Source organism: Macaca thibetana, chromosome 7 (genome assembly GCF_024542745.1).
Source record: "Macaca thibetana thibetana isolate TM-01 chromosome 7, ASM2454274v1, whole genome shotgun sequence".
In the NCBI taxonomy this organism is placed as follows: Eukaryota; Metazoa; Chordata; class Mammalia; order Primates; family Cercopithecidae; genus Macaca; species Macaca thibetana.
This window is the reverse complement of record NC_065584.1, coordinates 9,630,942-9,656,708: the sequence shown is the minus strand read 5'-3', so window position 1 is coordinate 9,656,708 and position 25,767 is coordinate 9,630,942.

The window sequence follows — 25,767 nt, the reverse complement described above, 5'->3', positions numbered from 1 at the left end:
CTTCCCAACCTGTTCCAGGACTCAGTGGGGAACTTTCTTCAGTCCATAGTGAGAAGGGATTTGCGTTAACATCAGCCCATTATTTCTTGTGTTTTGCTTGGGTAGACTGCTTAAATTAACTGCCTTGTAAGTTGAACCTAGTGTGTTCTACTGTGAGGATTTAGACTTTGTCAGCCAAGTCTTTTTCTTGCTGTTATAAATCCTAAATTTAGGATTCTGATAGTTTTTACTAACAAGATGTAAGGAGTTGTCAGGAAGAGTCCTTGCTATTTTATATACGTAGTCTCTTTACAGTTTGATAATACTGACATATGCTATTGTGCCCATTTTATAGAAACAGCAGGGCAGAGACTAGCGTGAGGCATGGGAAACACATAGGGTGCAAAATTTAAGGTGGCATTCACATTCCACATGTTGGGGTACATGAGAGCATTCCAAGAAAAAGATGTTATCTGTCTATTTATTTTGTAGCCAAATGACAGAAGGTAGATATGTGAAAGCTAGGAGTGTTTCCAGCTGGAAGTCTCCTTAGTGTTCACGTAGCCTGGTGCTACCCTTCATAGTGCACAAGAATTGGAAGCCCACATAAATTAAAGGACTCATGCAAGTCCTCAGGCAAGGCATCATATCTCCCAATTCAGTTCAATGCATTTTTATTCAATTCAACAAATGCATATTATTGGTTGGGACCTGCAGGATCCTCAGAGGTTAACTGGATTACCATATGTGGTCATAGAACCCAAGGATCTGTGTCCTCTTAAATCCTGAGTTAGACTGGAAGCTATTTTCATTAATTTAGTAACCACAAATGAAGACCAGCACACATATATGGAAAATCCAAAGAGAAATAAGTCTTGCTAAGTGTATTAGTCTGTTCTCACACTGCTATAAAGTACTGGCCAAGACTGGGTAATTTATAAAGGAAAGAGGTTTAATTGACTCAGTTCCACATGGCTGGGGAGGTCTCAGGAAACTTACAATCACGGTGGAAGGGGAAGCAAACATGTACTTCTTCACATGGCAGCAGCAAGCAGAAGTGCAGGGGAACTGCCCTCTATAAAACTATCAGATCTCATGATACTTATTCACTATCATGAGAACAGCATGGGAAAAACCTGCCCCCATGATACAATTACCTCCCACGGGGTCCTTCCCATGACACATGAGGATTATGGGAACTACAATTCAAGATGATATTTGGGTGGGGACACAGCCAAACCATATCACTAAGGCATGCATTTTTTGTTTATTTGTTTTTTTCTTAACCTGCCCACTTAAGTCTCCAGAACTCTGACCCTGACCTCCTGTTCAATTCGTTCTACTTCTTTCATTTATGTTTATACCGTAGCAAAATGATTCCTTCACAAAATGGCCTTTTGCAATGACTGGACACATTCTCTTTTGTAAGACAAAGTCTTGCTTTGTCACCCAGACTAGAGGGCACTGACATGATCATGGCTCACTGCAGCCTCGACCTCTGGGGCTCAGGTGATTCTCCCACCTCAGCCTCCCAAGTAACTGGGACCACAGGCATGTGCCACCATGCCAAGCTAACTTTTGTATTTTTTTGTAGAGATGGAGGTTCTCCATGTTGCCCAGGCTCGTCTCAAACTCCTGGGCTTAAGTGGATCTGCCCACCTTGACTCCCAAAGTGCTGGGATTACAGGTGTGAGACATTGTGCCTGGCCTGGACACATTCTCTGATGTGAAAACAATATCCTTTGTGCTATACACAGTAAAGCAGATTTAATTTAAACACAGTATAATAATTATATATTTATATACAGTATAATCATTTTTATACACACATACACACACATACAGAATAAAAATATTATGCACAGTATGAAAATTTAAACACAGTATAAATAACCAGAAACTGAGGCATGCACAGTAAGCCCTTTACCCCTTGGCAAAGTGTCATCAAAATAATTCTCTATTTTGGTGATATTTCTACCTTTTTTCCTGCAATTTGTTCATTTAGTTTTTCATTCAATCATTGAATATTTGTGGACCCTTCCTATGTATTGGGTATATCCTGATCCCCTTTCCTTGGGTGCTCCTTGATTTCCTGTTTTACACTGTATCAGCCACTTTGAAGCTATCCAGAAGCCGAGCTGCTGTTATAAAGTCTTTTAGAGTGTGTTGCAGGGAATTCTTTGTTCATTGAATGTCTACGGTAACAATTACAGCTATAACACTTACCATCTTACGTAGCGCATAACCAAGATTGCTTACATTTCCAAACACTCTGCCAAATGCTCCTTGCATGCATTCTTCCTTCTCTGTTCTCTGCAATCTTTAATCTAACTTCAGTTGAAATGCAGAGGTGGGAGCCACTTCATAACCCACTTGAGATTTAGCTGGGAGAGGGCAGTTTCCAGATTGAATTTGATCTGAAAATACGATTTTTGCTACACAAAGTGCCCTATGAATTACGTGATCTCTCTTGATTCATAATGTAAAACGTCCTTTCCCTAGGCAGCAGGTGGGGCTACCAAATTCCTTCAATGAAATCAGGTCTTGTATCTTGTGTGGACTGTGCAAACTTCTGTAGTGAGATGAGAAGCAGGCTTCTCATCACTGTGAGAGATCCACTAAAGCATGGCACATTTTAACACTCTCAAGAAGCTTCTTAACAAGAAAATTACACATGTGTACTGCAGAGCAATGCAAAGGGAAACTGCCTTTGTTTTGTTTTGTTTTTTGTTTTTTGTTTTTTGTTTTTATTGTTTTTTGACAGAGTCTTGCTCTGTGGCCCAGGCGGGTGTGATCTTGGCCCACTACAACCTCCGCCTCCCAGGTTTGAGCAATTCTCCTGCCTCAGCCTCCCAAGTAGCTGGGATTACAGGTGCCTGCCACCATGCCCAGCTAATTTTTTGTATTTTTAGTAGAGATGAGGTTTCGCCATGTTGGCCAAGCTGGTCTTGGACTCCTGACCTCAAGTCATCCGCCCGCCTGGGTCTCCCAAAATGCTGGAATTACAGGCATAAGCCATGGAGTCCCGCCTGCTTTTTAGTTTCTGTTGCTGTTGTTAATAAGGAAACAGAGTTTCTTAGAGTGAATTGACTGCTCAAAAATTATGTTAAAAACATCATTAAGTAATTTAATACAGTCAATATCTAAAGGATCTTGGTTCCCTACTTTATAAGACAATCTAATTTTTAGCTCCTGAATAAGCAGCGTTAAGATAAAGTATCAATATTGTTATAATTTTGTCACATATTCAAACCTCATGTAGTCATTATGCCAACAAATATTTATTGATCGGGCGCTATGGGATGGGCATTCTTTTAGATAATAAGGTTGAAGTGAATAGCAGAGCAGACAATGCCCTCTCATGGAGTTAAAAATTTAATCAGAGAAGAAAGACAATAAGCTTAGCTAAATAAAATAAAACACAATTTAACCACTAGGCAAAAAATTATAATGGGGGATATGACAGAGAGTGACCAAGTGGTGGCTTCAGGTTACCTATTCAAGTAAGACCTCTCTGAAGAGATGACCATTGAGCTGAATCTACATGACAGATGACAGCTAGGCATAGAATGGAGAGTATTTTAGGCTGCAGAAACAGCCAGTTCAAAGGCCCATAGAAGAAATTAGATGGTCATGATCATAGCATAGAGACAAGTCCAGTGCCTAGGCAGTGGGAAGGGCAGGAGGGCAGGAGTCGGTAGTCAGGGCTGAAATGAGTAGAAAGTAGCCAGACCAGGCTCCCTGAGCTCGGGTAGGGAGCTTGGATTATGTTTTTTGCGTAGTGGGAATTCACAGGAGTGAGACATTGGTGTAACATAATTTGCATTTCAATAAAATCACTCCAACTACTATGTATGGAAGAATTGAGGGGAAGCCTAGGTCTAAGCAGATAAACCAGGCGAGAGGCAATCTGAGTTGCCCAGGAAGAGAGGGGGCGACCGTAGAAAAGACAGAACGTATCAGATAGCACCGAATGCGCTTAGGAGACATTTTAAAGCAAGTTTGTCCAACCCGCAGCCCATGGGCTGCACACAGCCCAGGACGGCTTTGAATATGGCCTAACACAAATTTGTAAATATTCTCAAAACATTATGAAATTTTTGTTTGTTTGTTTGTTTATGTTTTTGCGATTTTTCTTTAAGCTCATCAGCTATCAGCTACGGTTAGTGTTAGCGTATTTCATGTGCGGCCCCAGACAATTCTTCTTCCAGTGTGGCCTAGGGAAGCCAAAAGATTGAACACCCCTGGTTTATAAGCATTTGCTAATGGCCTGGATTTGTGGCACATGGAGAAATGCTTGAAATTTTCAAATTATGAGGTTTTCAAAAAACATAGCAGCCAGGTAGAAGCAAGTCATAGAAATTACTTCTTGGGCTCAGCAAAGCTCCTTGTCTCAACTTAGACTTCACCCACTCATTTGATGTCTTCTATTTTTGATTCTTTGGGGAGCTAAGTAAACTCCAGGCAGTGTTTTAAGGACTTCTTTTATTTTTCTCACCCACATCCTTAGGACTGAAATGAACCTTCTGCATAACTGGATTTAAAGTCTTGCATTCAGTAGGTATTTAATGGGCTTCTCTGGGATTACACCAAGGATAAGAACATAATACTTCATCTCAGTGAGTCAGACCCATGGCCCCCACTCTCAGTGACCTGTGATCTGGCTGTGTGCAGGTGTGACCTTTGCAGAGCAGAGCAGTCGGAGGGATAGGAAAGGTGTCTTCAACAGGAAGCCTTATGTCCAGTTCTCAAAATAGCCTCATTTTCAAGACATAGAGGGAGAGAAAGAGCAATCCTATCAGAGGGAACAGAAGAGAGGCGGAAGGGAACATGGGGCCCTCTAAGGAAGGCACTGGAGAGGGAGGGTTAGAGTTTTAAACCAAAGAATGGCATAATCAGGCTTGCATCCTTAGAAGAAGTTCCCAGTTGGGGTATAAGGAACAGATGGGAGAGTTCAAGAGAGGATGTGGTTAGGGGTGATTACATCCAGGAGAGATTAGAAAATATCTTGGACTATTATAACAGTGGTGCCATATGTTTCGAGAGGAGGTAACATTTTCCCAGCCTGGGTGACATTCCCAAATTTATGTATTTAAAACCATGCTTTCCGATAGAAACAACAATGCAAGCCACAAAAAATTTTAAATGTTCTGGTAGCCACATTGAAAAGAGTAAAAATAAAGAGGATTTAATTGTAATAATACATTTTATTAACTCAATATATCCAGAATGTTATTATTTTAATACATAATCAGCATATTATATTAATGAAGTATTTTACATTCTTTTCTTTTCACACCAAGGCTTTGAAATCTGGTGGGTATTTTATACTCACACCACATCTCAACTTGCATGTCTGTATTTCAAGTGCTTAATCGCCCTATTAGTAGCTACCACAGTAGACAGCTTAGCTGTGGAATATTCTAGAATTCCTACTTCAAAATGAGCCAATGATCTCATGCAGAAATTCATTCCTGGTATACACTCTTAGATACAGGACCTGGAGCCAGGAGACTCCAGTTCTAGCAACTACCCTTCTACAAACTAGCTGCATGATCTTCAATTGCCCTTTCTCTACCCCAAAGGGCGGGAAGTGGTGATGTCTTTTTGTACTAATTTCTACGATGGAATCATTTTTCATCTGTAGCAGTGGAGGAAATTCCAGAGGAATTATTTTGAAGGTCTGCGACAGTCTACCAGTTTCGATGTGTGGACACTTTCTTCTGTGCGTGCAGCATTTTCGCCCTAAGCACTGCTCATATCTGATACAGAAAGACTGGTCTTCTTAGTCAGTTATTGGACAGAACACCTTCAAGTGTGTCTCCAAGTCCGTGGGAAGTGGGCAGGGTGGTTCTGCTGTGGGACTTGTCTCATGAGTCAGGGCTAAGCTGAATAATGCCAGAGGGCACCATCAGAGATAAGAGGCAACTCGGACCAAATCTCAGGGCTCATCACCCGCCGTCCCAAGTTACTTCTTGTAAAAGGCTAGGTGTTAACCCACCTGGCCTGGCTGCATTTCAGCGTGGGGAATTAGTCTCTGCACCTGAATTTCTCTAAAAGCTTTAGCCGGCCAGAACTTTCTTTACTTCAGCTCCTCCTCCTTGGGAAGTATTCAGCATGAGAAAGGCCAAGTTTCAGGAGAAGCTGGAGTGAGATTGGTGTGTAAAACCTTTCATGTTGAACCGACTAAGAGCTCTCAGTCAGTGGTGTTCTCTCATTTTGAGTTAAGAAAAGAGATGGAATACTTACATAGATAAAGAGATCCACAGATGGAGAGAGAGAGAGAGAGAGAGAGAGAGAGAAATTATGACTATAGATGGACACTGACATCTGTGTCTTCAAAATTAACAGTTGCTTGGGAGCAATCTTTAGGACACTGCATAGACCGGAAAGGTGAGCAAAATTTTACTTGGAGAGGTAAGCACAAATTTACCATGCCCATTCTTTAAAACTCTTTTACTTTTCACATTGGGGAAAACAACCAATTAGACGCCAATACAAGCTTATTGCATGTTCCGTGAATGCCATTCTAACAGATCTGATTGACAGAATAATTATGATGTGAGTGAATGCTGACTTATATTGGGAATTTCTGTTTCCATTTAATTGAATCTGGGAGAGCGTCACGGTTCCGCCACCAGCCAAGTAGTTGTGGCCAAGTCACTATGAATTCTGTAGGCATCTACAAGCATGAAGTGCCTTAATATGAAGTTCTCAACCTGTCCTTCTCTCTCCACTTCTAGCTTTGCACATGCCGCTTTCATTACCCTACCATTGCCCATATCTTTGTGTTATTCACCTTTGTAACTTAAAATGGTCTATGGAGTTGTTATCTACGGTGAGCAAGCGCCATCTTCACAGTTTTCCAGTGCCTATTGTAAAGAGCATTTGTGGGCCCCACCCCAGGACTTGTGACTGGCAACAGGGTTTGCTGGACAGCAGCTTTCCAGGAGAGGCTCATGCTCCTTTAGCACTAGGAATGCTCTAGAGGGCCAGTGTTTCTCTTTCTCTGTGGCACATGGACTTGCCTTTGGAGCTTAGAAAATACTGCCTGGGCTGCACCCTCAGCTATTCCAATTCAAGATATCATGTGAACTCACAAACAGACTCACACTCACACACACATACAGACTCATACATAAAGACTCACATAGACACACGAAGACTCACACTTACACATTCACACATACAGACTTACACACACAGACACACAGACTCACACTCACACACAGGTACAGACTTATACACACATACACACACAGACTCACACTCACACATTCAGACTTACACTCACAGACATACACAGACACACACACACAGATTCACACACAGACACAGTCACACATACAGACTCACACACACAGACACAAAAAGACTCACACCAGATTCACACACACAGACTCACACACCGACACACTTACATACTTGCACATACAGATTCAAACACAGACTCACACACAATACAGACTCACACATGGACTCACACATACAGACTCATACACACAGACACACACATATGGGCTCACACACTCACATACAGACACACACAGACACACACAGACTCACACACATACAACTCACACACTCACACCTATAGACTCACACACACAGACACAGACTTACATGCACTCATGCAAACACAGGCACACACAGACTGATACTCACACAGTCTCACACACAAACATACAGCCTCATACACAGTCACAGACTCACAGGGACACACACTCAGACCCATACTCATGCACACAGACACACACACAGACATACAGATCCATACACACAGGCACACACTCACACACATACACACAGGCTCATATGCACTCACACACATGGAGTCACACTTATGGGGGGTCTCACTCCCACAAGCGCACACACACACACAGACTCACACTCAGACTCATGCTCATACTCACATTAACACACACACAGACACATACACTCACAGACACACACACAGATTCTTAAACAAATTCACATTCACGCACAGACTCACACACTCACACTCTCACCCTCACACTCACACCACCTGCCCTGTTGTAGCTTGCCACATCTCCACGCTTCCTAACAGGTGGCCCCAGGCATAATCTCCTGTCAGTCACCCCTCACCTTCAAGCTGAAGCTTTATCTCGTGAAGAAAATCCAGGACATATTAAAAAGTTAAGCAGTTGGGAGGATGTGTTCTTGCACTAACCATTTTACAGTGCAAACTTCACTCATTAGTAAAAATTCCAATGCACAATGCCCAATGCAGAGAGTAAACATCCAAACGTATCCCCGCTCTCCTTTCCAATGGTTCCTCCAATCTGCGGAGCTCGCATTCTGGCGCTCCCCTAGTCCCCATCCATATCCCAACAGTTATTTATATGATGATCATTTTGAATGTCTTATTTCACTTCATGGTTCCACAGGAACAAAACAGTCTGGGCCCTGGAGTAAGGTGGTCTGAGTCCTGCTTAATAGTTGCTTAATGTTTATACTTGAGAAATGAAATGCATTTTTTCCTGCCTGGTAAATATCTTCCCCATTGACAGTCTAATTTATTTTTCAGCTAGAAAGTTGGAGGCCACAGTTTCCTCAGGGGCTAGGAAATGAGTCTGTGGTTGACCAAGGCCAAGTGGAGGGTATGCCTTCAGAACAGCACACAAGCAGGGTTTCTCTGATATCCAAACCTGGCTTAGGGAACCCTGGGCTCCTTGTCACTGTTTTGGGCACCAGAATCAAAGCACAACACACACCCTTCTTGCAATAGTCCCTGCTGGGTATCCTCCCAACTGCCCACATTTGCATGATGGGTATAAATTCCCTTGGCCGTTTTGCTAGGAATCTACATTTAGATAGACTGTTTTATCAAGTTGAAAACCTGACATTTTCTGTGCATCTTTTCTTCCCCCCTTTCTTTTACTGGATGTCTAAAGAGTGACTTTGTAGCATCTTTGATAAGGAAGATCATAGCACAAATTCCAGTCTATTATAAAGTTTGAAAATATATCAATCCTGTTTTTCACAAAACCCCAAAATAAGCTGATAGAATTTCTGATATCTACTAGGTAGGCAGATGGGAAGCCCTGGTAGGCAGGCAGATAAGAAACCCTGGTTTGTTCCCATGTCCATTTTCATTTAAAGGCTGCCAGTCTCTTCCTTCTTCTGCTGAAAAGTAGGTATGGAGCTGGTGAGTTAATAACACAGCCTTCTTATTTGAGAAAAAAATGAGTTTTGCCTCTATATCTGGGTACTCTTCTTTCATTTTTTGTAAGACGAATTTTCTTTTAAATGGACTTTAAGTGGTATTGAATTGTGACTCAAGATTTGGTGAATTAATTAATTCTTTAAGGCATAAGTTAAATTTTTTTAACCCTAAAAATAAAATTAAAGTTTTAGATTGAATAGTCTTTTATAGCAAAATAGCAATGAATTGACCCTTTTATTTTTCTGCTGTCTTAGTTTTTAAATTTTGTTTAAGGTCAAGCATTTAAATAAAAAGTATCCCCCCAATCATGTTCTCAAATGTCCTTGTTCCCATATCTAAGGCCTTTGCTAGGCTAACTCAGTTGGAAGTGGTGATAGGCAGCCTCTAATGTGGTCCCAGTGTACCACCTTCAATGTGGTTCCTGTGAATAGCTTCTCCTGGTATTCACAGTCTTGTATAGACCCTTCCTACATCAAATCAGGGTTGGACTGTATGATCAGCAGAATATGGCAGATGACTTTCAAGACTAAGAACTAAAAGGTTCTATAGCACTCTTGGTCTCTTATTTAGCTAATTCTGGGGGAAGCCAACTGCCATGCCATAATGGCTAAGTTGGTCAGATATATCAAATACAAATATAGGATCAAATACAAATTTGGTATGGACTAAACTGGAATTTTTGATAAACAATTTTTTTAGTATAAATATGTCCCAAGTACTATTTGAAACATGGAGGAGAACTGGGGCCCCCCAACCAACAGCCACCATCAACTTGCCAACCTTATGAGTGAGTCATCCTGGAAGCAGATCCTCCAGCCCCAATCAAGCCTATAGATAACTTTGGCCTAATGAGACGCCATAAGCCAGAACTGGCCAGCCAACTACTCCCCAGGTTTTAACCTACAAACTTTGTGAGAACTAATAAACTACTATTGTTATTTAAACTAAGCTTTTGGAATATGTTTGTACTCATAGATATCCAATATATAAATTTTTTATTTTGGAAGGTTGTTGATTGATTGTTTTGACTTCTGTTTTTGTTTTTGTTTTTTTTGGTTTTTTTTGTAAAAATAGATGCATATTGCTGATATCTAACCAAGGGAATTTTCAGACTCTTCCCTGGTTACTGCTCCTGGCAGAGGCAACAGCAGCAGTTGTATGTCTTGATTAAGACAACTTCAAGAAGTTTAGTGCAAGGGTTTGTCAGCTCAAGGGCTTGAATTGCAGCTGGGAATAATCCCCGAAGGGTCAGAAGAATTAAATAAAATCTAGAGCTCTCTTAAGAGCTGAGTTGGTTAAAACAAGACAAGTTGGCAAGCCTGGAAGTCAGGAGTTATCCTGAAAATAAGTGCCAAAGGTGAAGTTAGGAGCTGGAAAGAAGCTGGCGTAAGATTAATACCAGGAGGGCAAATGAAGGAGGGGGGTCTTGACCAACTTTCTAGGAGCAACCTGGAGGCTCTTGGCTTGCCACAGTCAAACTTTGGTTTTCCTAACTTCTTGATAGGTTATGCAGCCATGGTGCTTGTCATTTTGTGCGGGAGCTTAGAAACATCCTGGGAACGAAAGTAATTAAAACCCCCATTCTTCTCATGTATAGGTTCAGTATTATTTTAATGCTCTCAATGGGTTTGATAGTCCTTTCTAAGGTCCTTTCTAAGGTCAGCTAGTGGGAAAGAACATCACATGGAAACTTATTGTTGGAGAAGTTGGCCTGGGTCATGGTTTCATCCTCAGGGCCCTGCCTTGTGGAAATAGCTGCTTTCTGAAGTGTATATCTGAACCCAGAGGCATCTCCAGACCTGGTCATCAAGCCATATGGTCGCAATGGGTTTAAGTGTCTGGGCCTCTAAGTAAATCACTTCAGAAGAGAAAAAGCATTCATTGGCAAGTAGAGGATCCATATCCAGTTCTGGTGCCCTGAGCCAGTGATTCCCAAAGTCCCTCCACGCTCAGCCTTAGCTATGCCAACTAACCACTTGGGATTGCATCTTTGGTCTTTGCTTGGTTTAGGGAAGTTTTGTGACTTTAAGAGGGGGATATTGGCAGGCACGCTAAGTTGGGTAGGTAGAAGACTCCATGGTAAATTAGACTCTATATGCATATTCTACTTAAGGAAGAAAAATGTATTTTGTATGTGAGGCAGTGTGTGGTTGGCTGGGTGGAAGCTGAGACTTTTCTACCTCCACAACCAGACTTCCAGTACTGCATCTGCCAAATACCCTCAGCAGCTGGCATGAAAGGCAATAAGCAATGTTGAGTGGCTGTCTTCTTTTTTCCCCTTTGGATGTCTCAAAAGATTTTTCTCTCATATATACATGAAATAGGACCATATTTGTATCTCAAGTGAAATCATTTATGTCAGTTGCATGCCCTATAAGGCAATCCCAGAAAGTTGTCTGAGGCTGGAATATGAGTTTTCTATTTTAGATTGAGAAGTTGGGGCTTACGACTGTAAGCCAGTGATCTCAAACTTTAAGAGCCGCCAGAATCACCTTGTGAGCTTGTAAAAACACAGTTGCTGGACCCCACATTCTGGAGCTCCTAATTCAGTAGGTCTGAGATGGGATCCAAGAGTTTGCATTTCTAACAAGCCCCCGGGTGAGGCCCACGCTGTGGGTCCTGGGACCACGCTTTGGGAATCACTGCTGTACACAGCAGGTGCCAGTGCTGAACTGATGGAAGAAATAACACGAACTGATAGAAGGCTCTAATTTAGAATTATAATACTGCAGCGAGGTACAAAATTCAACAGAAAGGGCAGAATTTAAGACCAAGTCCTTTGGGCTCTCTATGTGCAATGATTGAAAACCGGGAAAATTCGAGGAAAGTCACTATAGAATATCTCAAATCTCTAAACACCCAGCACTTGCTGTTTGCTCCTTTGCTCTGATGAATGCCTTAGGCAAGTATCTGTCAAAGGGCTGTGAAGACATTTGCGGTTGTGAGTGCAGGACGCAGGCTTTTCAGAACAATGTGCCTATCGTCCCGTGTGGTTGGTAGAACTGATGTCTTGTTCCTTGTGCATGCTAAGCCTAGGCTGAGGCAAAGAAGGTCGAAAGCCCTCACTCCGGAAAATTTCACACGGTGTGTTGCCAAACTGGCCTCTGAAGTCTTCTTTTGCTCCACGAAGGTAAAGTTCTACTTAGGCAAAAAAAAAATAATAATAATAATAAATGTATTTTTGTGTGTGAGGCAGTGTGCAGTTAGCCAGAAAGAAGTTGAGACTTTTCTATCTCCACAACCAGACTTCCAGCACCACATCTGCCAAATACCCTCAGCAGCTGGCGAGAAAGGAAGAAAGTAATGTTAAGTGGCTTTCTTCTTTTTTTTCCCCTTTGGATTTCTCAAAAGATTTAGACAGTTGAAATAATACCCTTTCTGCTCCTTGCCCCTGCCATAATGTAATCCATTTGTCTAAATTACAGACTTGGCAATTATTTGTGTGTGTGTGTGTGTTTTCCAGATTGAAAAAAATATATATATATATATCTCCACTCTATGTGAAGGTGGCCAAGCAACAACAGACTGAGACATCATACATCTGTAGAGAAGAGGAGAAATTTGTTCAGTACATGTAATATACTATGCATTTTGTCCATATCAGCTTGTTTAATCTTCACTTCAGCCTTATGAGTTAGATATTGTCATTGGCTCCAGTATTTTTATTTAAAATTTTTACAAAATAGGCTGGGTGCAGTGGCTTACGCCTGTAATCCCAGCACTTTGGGAGGCCGAGGCAGGTGTATCTTCTGAGGTCGGGAGTTCGAGACCAGCCTGGCCTACATGGTGAAACCCAGTCTCTACTAAAAATACAGAAATTAGCTGGGCGTGGTGGCCGGAGGCAGGAGAACCGGGAGGCAGAGGTTCCGGTGAGCCGAGATAGCACCACTGTACTCTAGCCTGTGAGACAGAGTGAGATTCTGTCTCAGAAAAAAGTAAATGAAATAAAATAAAATTTTTACAAAATAATTTTAGATTTATGGAAGAGTTGAAAATATAGTACAGGCAGTTTCTATGTACTTTAGCTTCCTCTAACGTTAACATCTTACATAAACATGTTGTATTTGTTTTTTTAAACTAAGAGATTAACATTTAAACAACGCTATCAGCTCAACAACAAACTTTGTCCAGATTTCATCAGTTTTCCCACTAGTATCCTCTGCCTGTTCCAGAATCCCATCTTGGATATCATATTACATTTAGTCGCCTCTGATCTGTAATAGTTTCTTTCAATTTCCTTGCTATTCATGACTTGGACACATTTGAAGGGCATTTTATAAAAAGTCCCTCCATTTGGATTGGTCTTATATTTTCTCCTGATTAAACCTAAGGTTATAAATTTGAGGAAAGAAAATCACAGAAGCGATCTAATTGGTGGCCCCAGTTTGCAGATGAGAAAATTGAAGTTCAAGGTGACTTTTAATAAATTGGCCAAGGTCATCCCGTTCAGAAACATTGTTATCTCTACTTTCTGAGCCAATGTTTATCAATCCCTCAAAAGTTCCCAATAGGAAGCATGGAATAAAAGGTTAATCACAGAGACAATGGGAAGAGAATGACTTTAAGGATAAAGGCCTCTTTAGTAGCGAAATGACTCTCAGAATTATCTTTACTTTTGCATGTTGCTCAGGTCCAGGGAGAGGCCATCTCCAGATGAATAAACAGTGGGAAAAAAAATTGTCACCGATCTACAGATGTGGAAAGAGCCTGGAGGGGGTGTTCTGGGGTAGCATGTTACTTTGGAGATTAAAACAACATCTAGGAGGACATTAGTTCAGCTATGTTTAGATTTTACGAATTTGTCTGGGCTTTTTGTAAAAATGCAAACAACACTGAAGCTGTCAATCACAGACTTTACAGTGTGCTTATTTGCAACTGTTTCCCATTCATTACCAGCTTACAGGGGAAACAATGATACTTTTTAAATGATTTGTGTGTTTTTACAACATGAGTCTCATTTAGCCCTAAAACAATTCATCAGATTTTTGAGCTGCTCCAAATGTCTCCCTTAAAAACGTAGGAAACTGGGTCCCAGGGTGAGCCAGGGGAATTAGTCAGTATTTCTTATGTACCTCATCTAGCAAACATTATCCAACTTCATCTTCAAGGAAATACCATGAAGCAGACATTAAAATCTCCGTTTGAAATGCGTGGCAGTGATGACTTGCCCAGGTTCATGGTTTTAAATGGTGGAGGCAAGACTTGGATGCAGTCACGTTTCCAAAAACCCAGTCTAGAGCTTTCTCACTTCCACTGTTCTCCGCGATCAAGTAACATATTGTTTAGGAAAACATGTGATGACCTCATAGTCTGAAACAAATGATGAGTCAATCAATATCCAATGTGTTGCCTCATACTAAGTTGGCACCTAACTGTTACCAACCCTTGGGCACATTTGCCAACTCTATTCCAGTTGAGTGAGGCAGGGCATAGGAGTTCAAATGGGGTACTGAAATGGCTGTCTTTATTTCTTCCCCAGGTGGGTTAAAAAAATACTCTACAAAGGAGATATTTTTTTCCCTCATTGATTAGATGATGCTTTTACTCATTCAACAAACATTAAAAACTACCTGTGTGGCCAGGCGCAGTGGCTCACGCCTGTAATCCCAGCTGTTTGGGAGGCTGAGACTGGTGGATCACGAGGTCAGGAAATTGAGACTATCCTAGCTAACACAGTGAAACCCTGTCTCTACTAAAAATACAAAAAGTTAGCCGGGCCCGGTGGCAGGCGCCTGTAGTCCCAGCTACTCGGGAGGCTGAGGCAGGAGAATGGCATGAACTCGGGAGGCAGAGCTTTCAGTGAGCCGAGATCGCACCACTGTACTCCAGCCTGGGCAACAGAGCGAGACTCCGTCTCAAAAAGAACAAAACAACAACAAAAAAACTCCATGTGTATGAAACCATTGTTTTAGGTGCTTTGAAAAACAAAGCAGATGAATTAGGCGAGTACAATTTTTAAGGCATGTATAGCTCATTCTTTGTACCATACAGTGTATTAAATGATGTAAGTTGGATGTGTGTGTTTGTGTGTACATGTGCATGTGCACGTGCATGCGTGTGTACATTTATGTATGTAAAGTTATATATGTTATTTCTTCTATTCTTTTTTTATAGAGATGAGAATTCATCATGTTGTCCAGGCTGGTCTCGAACTCCTGGGCTCAAGTAATCCTCCCACATTGGCCTCCGCAAATGCTGGGATTATAGGAGTGAACTATAATCGTACCTAGCCCAAGTTACATATTTTCTAATATAATAGTTCTCAAAATATCTTGTTGTGGTAGATATTATTATTTCTACTTTTTTAAGGTAAGATGTTTGCATCGCAAAATATCTGTTCCCAAGTTTGTGGCCCTCCGGTACACAGAGGGAGAATGCCACACTCACTTCTGCATGACTGAGTAGCTGGCACTCCTTCCCATGCTGCTCAAACAGTGAAGAAAAGATGCACACCAAAGACCTAGCGATGCACACTATATAACATGGTCACCAAGAAAATTCAAACGTGGTGATTAATCACCAAAAACTGAATTGTTGGGGTATGCAGAAAGGGAGATATTCTAAGATGGAGTCTTATATATACATATATACTTGTGTGTGTGTGTGTATATATGCATATATATGTGTATATGTGTGTGTGTATATATATATATGCATTTCCTTTATCATCAAAATGTATCACAGCTCCTGAGCTATGTGTGTTTGGTTGCTGGGTATAGATGTGCATGGTTTTATAAAAGTCATGCTGAGCTTAGCTGTGCAAACCCACACGTAGCACAGGTCAGGTGAGTTTTTTTGAATTTCCAATTGCACCGTGGTAGAGGTTAGTTGTAGCACCTTTCCTGCGGGTGGCCAAATTTGCTACTGGGCAGACACGCCTTGATATCTGACAACAACAATAGCTTTTGTCTCTACATACCTATTCTGGGTCAGGCCCAATCCGTAATTCATTTAGTGACTATTTATGAAACATATTTTTAAGCGCCTTCGATGTGCCTTTGGGGATCTCATGTAATCCTCACGACAATCAAATGGAGTGGTTGTGAGGATGAATTAGGGCAGTGCAAATACCATACCTGGAATGGAATGGGACCAAAATGTAACAGAAAGCAGTAAAATAGGGGAACCCCAGACAAGCACCATCTAACACCTGGAATGGCCTGGAGCCCCATGGGGTTGCTTCTTCGAAGATTTGCCTTGTAATACTACTGAGTAGCCTTCATCCCCCAAATACACACAGGAACTTCTCTCTCTTATTGCAACCCACATGGCTGCTTTGGTAGCCTGGTCTTCTCCAGTGAGAGACTCTGGCTAATAAAACATGTTATAAAAGTGTGACTTGCTCTTTAAGACTTTCAAAGCCAAGGAGTAGCCATAAATCTCAGTGCAAATTGGAATAAGGTGGTATTTGGTGGAAGGCTAATGACATTTGGCAGAAGGCTATTTTACTTATGTTACACCCATGAAGTTTGGGACAATTGAGTGCGGCCCCAGAAACTGGCAGAGGCTCCAGCTTCTATTTAGTGTCTCTCTGCCCATCCTCCCTGTCTCTCCTCCATTTGCTTAATGCTTTCTTTTAAACAGTGATACAAGGTACCTTTTTCGGGACAGTTAGTTTTTGGAATCTTTCCCTTGGTTTTTCCTTTTTACAAATTAATTACAGTTGAAACTTTCTGCTAAATCCAGAGAATGTGATTCTGTTTGTAATAAGGCGTTTTATACATTAGTTCCTCAATCCTGGGCGACTTGATCAAGCTGCCGTTCTTTCTTCATGTGACTTCAGCACAAAGAAGATTTTGAATGACAACACACAAGTTCACAAAACTATGTGTATTTTACCTTTTATTTTGTGTGTGTGAATTTTAAAATTTTTTCTTCCCTCCCCTCCTTCTCTGGATACATCATTTCAGGGTAAAGAAAAAAAAATATCTGGGGAAGGGATCGGCTTAGGTCTGTCAAGCCTAAAAACCTTTAATCCTTCCCTCCGCTGTAATGAGTTTGAGACACTGACAATTTGGTTTCCCCCAAGCCTTTCTGAGTATGATCCAATCAATGTTTAATTTCCCAAACTGGCTTTGTGAGAAGATTTATTTTCTTGTGTTTGTCTTGCAAACAATATTTGTTCTAAACTCTGCATAAAACAACCAGCAAATGCTGATTTTTGAATTTATTTATTTGTTTTTTTAAGAAAGAAATTTTTACAGAGAGAAACATGTACTGCTGAGATTGTGCCCACAAAGCCAGCAGGTGGAACCCAGTCTGCCAGGCATTCTGAACACAAGTTCACCTGGCACCCATTCTCTACTCACCTATGGCTGCCTTTATTCTGTGACAACTTTCCTTAGACAGAAAGGATCTGTTGGACAATTTTCTCTCAATTCTATTCTATATTGCATCAAGTTGTGCTTTGCTTCCCACGTCTGCCTCTCTATAACCCATCCTTAAAACATCCACTGAACACCTCCTTGGAATCTTCTTGTTCTTCAGTATAACGCCCTGTCCTTCAAGGCTTATTGCTTCCAAGGAAATGTTTTCCCCTCCTCAAACTCAAGGGCTACAATTTACTATATTTTGTGACATCATCTTCATCTTTCTCATGTTTTCTTTCTCCTTAATTACCTGGGGGACAGGCTCTGCCCCTCAGGACCAACCAGAGTGTCTGGCTGACATAGACCTTAATACCCAATAACTGATTACTTAATTGATAACATCCTCCCTTCTTAGATTTTTTAAATTAAAACATTGTTTTATAAAAGACACATATTCTCAAAATACAAAAATGTGAAGAACACAAAAAGTACCCCCCAAAATGAAGTTACTAAAATGTTGTCATCTGAAAAGTGACTTTTGACAGTTGTTTCATATTATTTCAAACCTTTCTCTAATACATATGCATAAATAAAACAAAGAGGAATAGACGAAAATAGTTCTGGAAAAATGTACCATCTATCATCCATGCCACTTTTTAGAGTTTCAAAAATAATTTTATTTGAACATAAAAGAAGCAAATATAAAATTGCAGTAATTATTAAACTGAAGTTAAATATCTTTGTACAAGTCAGGTTAGTCATTAATAGCCAAGTTCAGTTACTAAAAAAAAAAAAAATAGCATGAAAAACAATTAGAAGTTGGGAATCATGGGTGTTTTATTATTTAATTCTTTTTTAAAATGTCATAAATACAACCTTTAGACAGTATTTATTGATTCTTTGCCATGAAAGATAGAGGCACTATCACAAATACATTTCCTTCCATTCTCCATCCCCACCCATTGGGATTTTTAAATTATAATGTTGTTTGTGTATTACCAAGGTTTATAACATATACGTATACATAGAATATATATCATATTTTAACTATAAATTTCAAATTTCTCCATTCCTACTTCAGTATCCTAATGGGTTTAATTATCACTGCCAGCCCTTCTAATTTTTTTTTTTTTTTTCTATTTCTAAGTGTTTTATTTTTATCTCTTGTTTTATTTCCCCAGGAAGGTCTCATTTCTCAAATTCTTGGGTCTTTCAGAATTTTTGTGTATGACTTATACATGAAAAATATTAGGGAATACTGTAAGAAGGAAATTCTTTTTTTATTGAAGGAGGAAAATATATTAGATTAAGGAATCAGAAATGTGTTGAGTCAATAAATTTAGGAAAAACACTAAAAGAAGCAGAGAAAATGCCTGCAAAGCCTTATATTCTGATGATCAGAATGACACGTGCACCCTAAACCACAGCTGGAACTGAGCTAAGTGGGGAGCAAGACTTGGTGAAGGCTACATTTTGTGGATGCCATTTCTGCTGCCTAGTTGGATACCCTGTCCTCATTTAAATGTATTTACATAGAAACAAGGTACAAGGAAAATGGAATTTAAAAGGAACAAGGTTACAAGGAAATGGAATAATTGTGATCTAGGTTGGAGTGAGAAGTTTCCTTTGTTCATGTGATGAATACGCAAGGAAGAAGAACAATTTGATATAAGGTATGATTACTCAAGCTAGCTCTATCCTGGAGGATAAGATAGGGAGTTTTGGGAAGGACAATGGTTGAGGTTTTGAAGGAATGGAATTAGACCAAATCCAGTCTGTGAATTAGGAACTATTAACATACTCTTTGACTGGGGCCATTGTTAAAGCAAAGGACATCCCAGTACTGAGAGACAACAAGGCCTTTAGAAGTTTGTTTGGCACACAGTAGTAGGTCTGTGACTGGGTAGTTTCCCACATTGGCTTCTGAAAGCAGGACTGTACACAACCAGGGAGTTAGGTGAACTGGGGTGCTTGAGACAGGTGCCACTTTTCCCCAGAACACTGTTCCCTAGTCTCTGACATTGACTTTTGTTGTACAGAAACCTATAGCTACTTTGATTTTTTTCTTCTCTGAAGGCAACTAGCTTATTATTTTTTTCTCTGCTTTGAAACTTACAGATTTCAATTCGCATCTTTGATAAATCTTGGTGTTGTTCACCTCTGTCCCTGGAACCTGGTGTCCCAGTGAAATTCAAGTCTTTATATGAAATTCAAATCTTCATATACAAATGAAGTTTTCTTGTATTATATCATTATGTTTTTTCTTGTGGATACTTATTATGTTATCTCGATCAACTATGCTCATTATCTATACACGGAAACTTTTTCCCTACGTGTGGCAACTTCTCTGTAGTCATTTTAATTTTTTTCCTCTTAAGGGAGGATAGTTTTCCTAAGGACATTGTCTATGTCCCTGTATTTGATTTAATTTTATTTCTTTATTTTATAACTGTTTCTAATGTTCCTTTTATCTCTGTAATACTTTATGTTCCCCTTGTATCCATTTTCCGAAGGTCTGACATTTTTATTTACTTCTATTATCTTGCCAAATATTATCTAATATCTCTGCTGTATCTCTTTCTTGAACAGTTTTCCAAAGACATCAATTATCTTTAATCTCCCCAAACTCTTCATTTGTGTCTAAAACTCATCCCTCCTTAAATAAATAGTGTTTATCTGACTTGTCCTCCTCTTCCTCTCTCTTTTTCTTTCTTTTCTCACCAACTTTTGAAAACCCTGATATTTCCTTCCTGGCATTTACTCATCTTCGAATAGTATTTTCTGGGTTAGTGTTTTGTCGAATTGTAGTACAGAGAGATTATTTCTTATAGACTCTCTATAATTAGGTTGAAGCTATATGTGTTTATTTACGTTGGAGTATCTCTATTTATTTCTGGCCTTCAGGTGTTTTTTTAACCTAATTTAATTTAATTTTACACTCCAGGATACACATGCAGGAAGTGCAGTTTTGTCACATCGGTAAACACATGCCATGGTGGTTTGCTGCATCCATCAACCCATCACCTAGGTATTAAGGCTCACATGCATTTGCTATTTATCCTGATGCTCTCTCTTCCTCCACCCCACCACCCTGACAGGGCTCAGTGTGTGTTTTTCCCTTTCCTGTGTCCGTGTGTTCTTATTGTCCAACTCCCACTTATAAGTGACAACATGTGGTTGTTTGGTTTTCTGTCCCTGCATTAGTTTGCTGTGGAAAATGGCTTCGAGCTTCCTCCATGTCCCTGCAAAGGACATGGTATCTGTTCTTTCAGGTGGTTCTTAAGCATTCAGTGAAACTCCACAATGTGTGACTCCTTGTGCTATAATATGTGGATTCTGCTCCCTTCAACACCTAATTCAATCTCTCTTAGTCTTTCTTAGCTGGAGACGAGATCTCAGAAAATTTAGATGGCAAGTCTATATGGTTTTCCTGTTTCAATTCCACCAAACTTGCCATTGTGTAACACAAAACCAGTTCTAGAAAAACACTGATCTTTTTAAATTTCTTTTTATTTTCCCCCTTGTGTATCACCCACAACTTGGGACGTAAGGATCACCGGATGGCACTTTTAGGAACGTAAGAGCAACTTTTAGAGGACTTTCACAGAAAACTGACTTCTGCTCAAAGTCTAAGGAAGTCTGTGTCAGCTTTCTCCATTCTTCAATATTTGGGTTCAAATTTTGTAATATTTGTTGAAAGTTTCATAGCTAGTGTTTTGGAGTTGTGGCTATTTCTTTGTTGTGCTGAACACAACTAATAACCACACCTATCTTCTTTACTTTGAGTGTGTGTATGTGTGTGGTTTGTGTGTTTTTCTCAGAAGACAGAAATGCATTCTAGCTAGAATTAGCTCCTCTGATATTTCATTATCACAAAATTTATATAATATATATAATATATAATATATAATCACAAAATATATATTTTATGTATAATATATATTATTATACATTACTATATATTACTATATATAATATATATAACTATATATATATATGAGGTACAGGAGGAAAAACAGAATTTATAGTGGTGATGCTGAATTGACTGATACTATCTGTGCACTAGAGATTCCCATGGCAATGGGGCAAAAATGCTTTCATGATAGTTTGTCTCCCAGAATTTAGTGAGTTGCCCAATGGTCAGAGAAATTCTAAGAAATCTGTCTTTAAATGGGATTAGGCTGTTGAATTCACATGTTGTTTTACCAAATACAGTCCTACTTTTTGTCTCTTCCTTTTGAAGTTCCTATAGGAAGTAGAGGCTAAGAACAGAAGCAATGCTATCCCAAATTTGTATTTATGGCTTTGTCTTCGCTAACTATATAATTTTGGTGACAATATTTAACTTTTCAAAGACTCAGTTTAGTTACTTGTGAAATGGGAATTTGTGATGCTCAAATGAGAATGCAGGCAGGAAAGATCTTTCCGAATTGCAATTCTAACAGTGGCAGAACAGGTGTGTAGTCTAAGAGACACTGTCTTAAGTAAAAGCTTCTCTTTTCCCTTCTCAGCTGTGAGATGCTTATTCTCTTTGGCTCTCAATTTCTTTATGAGCAAAAGGGATAAAAACACTATGCAAGATTTTCAGAAAAGAAAAAAAAAACTAATGAGATGATCACATTAGTAGAGCGTTTGGGGGCGGAGATAGAAAATCCTTGAGATTCAGTTGATGAGTAGCCTTTCTTCACTCTCTTGCTAATACATTTTATCACAAAGGGTTCAAGAGACCTTTGAGTGTTCAGAAGTTCAGATAGACATTTGCATGCCCCTTCCCCTTACCCCCATTCCATCAGGGTTGAAAATCATGGTGAGTTTTCTGAATATTTTATAACTTCAATGGCCAATGGAGCCACCAACACAAAGAAAAGATAAAATTACATGGAGATAAAGCAGACTTTCTAACTAAATTAGGACTTGCTGCAAATGTGGTTGCTCTGGTCCTAATCTTTGTGACTCCTGGTCTCTTTTCCTCACCTGCAGGGTATTTTCTGGGACTGGCCCTGCTTCCCCAAAACTGTCCACATCTCATGCGTGCACAGTTCCTCCTGGACTGCTCTACTGCATGCCTGCTCTGGCAGCAGACTCAACATCCTTCCCACCCTGGCTGACCTTTGCCAGCCCAGTCTGTCTCATCCACTCTGTGGCCTTAGACAAAGCATCTCTGACTATGCATCTTAGATTCCATCCATGTAAATGAAAAGACTGTGCTAGATCATCTCTAGGAGTATTCTAGAACCAATCAATGCATACTAAAGACTCTTTGTTATTTCCTGGGCCAATGAGGTATAACTCTAACTGATAGCTGCATTCTTTTCCGTCAGGCCTAGAAATGCCTCCAAGTCTCTTTCCACATTGTGGTCCAGCTTGTTGGCATCAATCACAGGTGGGATGTAGTCTTTTTGCCTTGCATAGACCATGAGATACTGGAGAACAGGGATTCTTTTTGCTACTTCTTGGAAACCTCAGCTCTAAGAACCATACTTAGTTTAAGCTGGTGCTTAGTGGGTGTAGACCGAATGAATAGCTTGCAACAATCAAAGCCCTTGCTGCTACATATTTGAAGCCAGTCGAAAGTGACACCAGTCATACGAGAAGGAACACTGAGCACTCCCCTATTTTTGAGAAAGAAGCTGCTTTTCCATGTCTTGAGGTGGTGTAAGTTGGGCAGAGGAGAGACCATTCTCCAAAGGGAAAAGGCTTCATTAAGGGCAAGAACAGTTCCTGCCTAGTTGGCTTATTTTCAGAAAGCAAAGAGCAGTTACTGTAAGGAAGCTGGCTGTCTGGGCCGGCAGCTTTATCAATGAATAATTTCCTGAAAGGAAGAGAATCTGTGGAGACCTTATACTGTATTTGATCTCAGTGCACGTACACAGTATGCAGGACTATCTTTGATTCAAGGGAGGTGAGATAATTGTTTCCCAAACAGACTCTCTCGCTGGAGAGCATGCTCCCTCCCATTCTTTTGACCCATACACCAGAAGCCCCAGGTCTGCCCCAGACAATTATCCTGTTTTGCTAGGGAACAAATTGCTCTTTTGGGGTAATTCTGAGCAAGTTTGCCAAGTTCACAACCATCCCAGGGGAGCCTCAGGGGGAAAAGCACTCTCCAAATCCCCTCTCTGGCCCTTCCAAAGGAAAGCAGGTCATTTTTTAAAGAATTCCAATGAAAGCAGCTCATTCTGAATGATCCACCCCACCTTCAGAGAGGCCTCCTGGGCAATTTGTTGGTTCCTCGTGTTTGTCTGATACTAGGGAGCCAATTTCCCGTGCAAGTCATTATGCATGCAATTAAGTAATTGTGGATGGAAATGGAAAAAAAAAAAAAAAAAAAAAAAAAAAGAGGACAATGCCAAAAAAGAAGTTGCATGCATTTAAGTTTCAAAAGGGAGCCTCCAGGATGCAGGAGCTGAACCCCACTTGGAATTTATTCTCGCAAATCACTGAATAAAATCAGAAGCTTGGAAAGAGTAAAATGTCAGTCTGGTATAATGTAGTAGCTAAGAATATGCGCCCCAAAGCCATACTGCCTGCGTCCAAAGCCTGGGTCTGTCATTTATTAACTGTATGACCTTGAGCAGGTTACTTAAGCCTTCTGTGCCTCCTGTCTACAAATGATAAAATCAGATTAATAATATCTATATCATATGGTTGGTTGTCAAGGTTTAAATGAATAGTATATGTGTATAAAGGGTATGGGTATTCATGTATATATCTACCTGCCACCTATCTATTATCTGCCATCTATCTACCTATCAAACTATCCATCCAACGCTGTCAAGCTAGCATCTACCTATCTATGGCTTAGAAGAGTGCCAAGTACTATACCATTGTTAGCTTTTATTGTTGTTTAACTGATGATGTTTTAAGCAAGTTATGAGCAATCACTTCACAGGGGAGTTAACATATTTATCATTGCTGGTGGTTCTTTTCTTCTGACCTTATCTCTTTAGTATTAGAAAATCAACTGAACAGAAGTGGGTAGAGAAATATAAAGTACATAGTTTAGGAGATAAAAAGTAAGTGGGTTCTGATTCTGACAGTGAAAGTGTCAAAGCCACAGCACCCCCGGACTCTCCAGAGGACCAGTGTTGTTTACAGTATGTGTTTAAAATAGTATTCCTGCTTAGCTGGGCCTCCCCTTGGGACAGTGTAATCTCAACAGTAACAGAAGATTAATTAAAACTGGTCTCACTGGTGAGGCTGGTGATTCGGGATGGAGCAGAGGGGTACACCCCTCACTGCCCCCACTCCACACAGGGAAGGGGCCAGGTCTGCTGAAAATAATTTGTGTGGCTCAAGGGCAGGCTGACACTTTTGCCTCATTTGTATGATTTTGATTAATACTTTAATTTCACTTCCTTTGAATGCAGGAGAGGTAAGAAATGAGTAAGGAAGATAGAGCCTCCCAAAGCCAAAATCAATAAAGAATGAATCTCTTCCCAGTCCAATCGGGCAGGGCTGCCATTTTCCACACCTGGTAGGGACCTCTGGATTTATGCCTGTGCTGTGGAAGATGGGATATAGCAAAGGGAAGACACAAAGACATGCCCTAGGGACAGAGAGGGAGCCGGCTTAGAGACAGTGGCTGCAGGAGGGACAGGAGTAGGTTCCTTTATGCTGCAGAAAACATCATGAGCTCTTCCCTCTGACTCTTTGTCCTTTGGTCAAGCTCAACCCTCAACCTTTGTAGCACCTTCGGTGTTTAAAATTGCAATGTCTTGGGCATCAGCCTTTTCCCCTTTAGCCATCCTATACTGGCTCAAGGAGGAACTATGTTGGCTTAAGGAGTGAGTGTGATCACCTCACTCTCCAGGTTCTAATACTCCAAGAGTGAACTTCCTGGGGTCCATGACCCTGTTTGGAAATTATAGGCGAAAGTGTGGAGAGACAGTTCAGAGTTCCCTTGTCCTGAAGAGTTTCCACTGCCCTAGTTGGTCCCTATCCCTTTTATAAAAAAGCTCGAGTTCCTCAGCATAACGTGCAAGGCTTTCCATGATCACACCTCCCTCTGCCTCAGTGGTCCTCTTCTATCCTCCCTTACTGATAATATGTGGGGTTGTCATAAGTTGCACCACAGCCTGCTTCTAGAGTGCTCTGCTAGAGCCCAGGGCTGTCCTTCTGTGCATGGAAGCCCCTGCTCGGACCCAGATCCAGCTTTCCCTTATAGCCCCCAGTCCTGCTAAGTCTTCCCCAGCCTGTGCCCTCCTCTAGATACCCCACAGCACATGAAAGTGAGCTTCTTGGAGGCAAGTACATTGTCTTGCCTAAGTCTGTATTTTCACTCAGGACTAG